The sequence below is a fragment of the Pinus tabuliformis genome, chromosome 1_2 (assembly GCF_031772625.1).
Source record: "Pinus tabuliformis cultivar Carrire ecotype Pingquan chromosome 1_2, CPIR1, whole genome shotgun sequence".
Lineage (NCBI taxonomy): Eukaryota > Viridiplantae > Streptophyta > Pinopsida > Pinales > Pinaceae > Pinus > Pinus tabuliformis.
The window spans coordinates 677,867,585-677,870,843 of NC_142298.1; the positions used below are offsets into that span (position 1 = coordinate 677,867,585).

The following is a 3,259-nucleotide window of genomic DNA, read 5'->3' on the forward strand; positions in this document are numbered from 1 at the left end:
CCATGGAACGTCGAGGTCTTCATGGAATGTGTCGAAGTCTTCATGGAACGTGTCACAACGGTTGACAGCCGCTGTCACATCGAAACAAATTTCAAACGTCGTCATCAAGGTTTCCATGGAACGTCGAGGTCTTCATGGAACATGTCACAACACGCTGACAGCCGCCATCACATCGAAACAAATTTCAAACACCGTCAGAGTCTCCATGGAACAGAATACGCTGCGGGCGCAGCATCGCAGGACTCTAATGCGGCCCGGGCAGGGGTTAAATTTGATGGGTGACCCTACCCGTCAAGGAATTTTTTTATGACGTTTTTATTTTTAAATTGCCCATCATATGACTTTTAAAATTTATTTGTACAAGTTTCCATAATTGTTTTTGTATATCAACATATAAATATGGAATTGCTACAAATCTTAATTCATGCTTGTGAAAAAGCCCTTCCTTATCACAAATTTTTTAAAAACCAAATTTAGAGGCATCTATAAATTTAGATAAATAACATGTGCGTATACGGGCGTCAAATTTACCTAAAATATAAGAACCAGACCCTCTATTATTTTCTGTATAGAGAATTGAAGAGAAAAGAATGGCAGAGAAGGCAAAAATAAGCTTTGAAGACTCACTTATTGTAGGGATATTCTTGCGAATCTCAGCACCAAGAATGTCGAATTCATCCAATCTTTCGCCAAAGGCCGCCTGCTGCAAGACTAAATTTTGCCGAAGGCCGCCTGCTGCAAGACTAAATTTAAATATTCTCAGTGCTTGTAGATTTATGCTGAAATACATGCAAATTTTGACAAAAGAAAACCCCGACTTTTGTTCAATTTCCATAAAGAGAAATTGAAGCTGAAATTTACCTCTATTAAAGCTACATGGAACGAACTATCAGGGTTTGTAAGAGCTGTTACAGCATCCTCGCTTCGCTCAAACGTTGTCACTGCGATATCCATCAGATTTTGGAGAAATGAATCAAAAGCACAAAATAGTGAGTATCAACGAATTTGATCGTGTTCTCCACTGTCTCACTTAAAGGTATTTTTACTGTAATTTGAAATTGTATTGTCATAATTTTAACAAGGAAGCAATCTTAGCAACGGTCTGGCACAAAGTTTCAATAGTCAGTAAAGGAAGTATGGTTAAATTTTACTTTAAAAACCATAAATGAAGTGAAAATTCCTCTTACCTCCGTATCTACATGCTTCCAGTTTGGCCTTAATGTCATTGAGAGTGGCAGGATCTTTGTCTACTACAAGTACATGTAATCCTTTAGGAAAGTCCTTCCATAGATTGCAGTCTTCTAGTACTTGCAACATTGCCGATCTGCAGCTTTCACTTCCTAATGCAGGTTTAACCTTGGCGCTGCACAAATATTCCGCCAGAGAATTGTCGATCCACCCAAGACCGAGTACATACCCAGAAGCCCTTGTTATTGCTCGTTTACTTAGCAAAACATTGACCTATTTAAAGAAATCACATTCGCCGTTTCAGCGGGAGTCTGTAGAACCTGCACAGCGCCCGACTGCGAAAGCCTGGAAGACACAGACTAGATTAAGAAGAGAGCAGCTCTGAAAGTCTTTCGCGGGAGATTAATGCACATCTCACATGCAAAAATTCCGTATTCTTCCGCAATAATTATTTGAAAAGGATCAACCCTAAAAGCTTGGGCACAGCCTGCTTGCTCGCCTCTAACCCCCACGCGATCTCTACCAGATCCTTGTCGGATATGACAGCTATACTTCCAAAGCAAACATAGATAACTGAAGACGGCACCTGACCGTCCAACCATTTCACACAGTCGGTTTCTTCAGTCCAGATGCTGTCAGACAGATGGGATTTTCGATTCTCATCACTTTCTGCTGCGTGTAAAAGAGGGCCAAGAGAATACAAGGGCGGAACTCTTATCCGGAGTGCGTCGAGTACAGGACCCTCTAGCTCATCAAAGGTATTGAGTATTACCATGTCGGTGTCCAGAGAGGCATGCCCTTCACTTTTCATATGCTCAAACATGTAAGCCCTTTGCAGATTCTGCGACTTGCAAGAAACTGGGAAGGTCTTTGACATGCAGCGGGGGCATTCCAGGAATGCACGTCAGTATTTCTTCCATGTATCCATTTGTAAAACACCTCTCATCTGCGGTAAACCATTGCATTTAGTCCTTCAAATCCATTAATGGAGAGGAGTTGAGGATGGAAACTTGGAATTAACTTATTTCAAAAGAAATTCAAACTCAACTGACCTTAGTGCAATCAGACAACAAAACTCATATGAAAAGAAAAAAAGTACAGGGAGATGAAAAGAATTGCCATAGTGATATACCTTTGAGAGGAACATAACCATTTTCAACGAGAAGAGGCATGAAGAAATAAGCTGAGAAGCCACAAGCGCTGAGCGTCCAGAAAGATACTCTGGGAACTCCCAGCTTCCTCGCGGTATTCTGCGGAAAGGAAAGAACCCCATCAGAAATAATACATGTCACGGGAGGAACGTCTGGCTGTAAATTCTTCAACTTGTCAATGAGCTTGTCGAAATGCAGAGGGGCGTTGTCATTCAAGGACTCAGATAGCTCATCTAGTTTGAGGGTTCGGCCATGGTCGGCAGGCAGGCCGTCTGGAATAGTTTCAAATCTGAAGTCCGCCGGGTAAGATTTCAGGGACTCCGATCCAGACCTAACCCACCGCTCTTGTATATAATCGGTGTTAACGAATGTGATATAAAAACCTCGGGCGTATAAGATTCTGGAAAGTTGCAGCATGCGCCTAATGTGACCTTCAGCGGGAAAAGGGAACATGACAGCATGAGGTCGGCTCGTCATACCAGCGCTATTACGGATGTACTTCAGTAACACAGAAGAGGGCCGATTCTCAGAGCGAGAGAGAATAGATGCGAATCGCCCTTAATGTTCCACCACGCCGACGATCTCCTTCGTCCTTTTGAATCCAAGTTCCAGTACCTCGAGTTTTAACTTACGGGTGCCAGGTGGATTATACAGTGTAAAAAATATATACGGTAAGGTTATATATATATATATAAATTTATAAAAAAAAAAAATTAAAACTTTTAATTTTTAAACCTGCCCGTCGTATTGACGTTTTTAAAAATTAATGGCAAGTTGCAAATAACGTGGAGATTTGAAATTAAAACGTATTTTACGGGTAAAATGGCTAAATACAGGTATACGGGCGTCAAATTTAACCCCTGGCCCGGGGCATGCAAACAAACCGCCCCGACGGTTACATCATGCGCTCACGCGCATTT

The 3,259-nt window shown here is 41.7% G+C and overlaps 1 pseudogene; it reads right to left on the bottom strand.

Moving 5' to 3' along the window:
• Positions 1-2,003: 2,003 nt before the first annotated feature.
• On the bottom strand, positions 2,004-2,816 carry LOC149207501 (linamarin synthase 2 pseudogene; annotated as a pseudogene).
• Between the last annotated feature and the right edge of the window lie 443 nt (positions 2,817-3,259).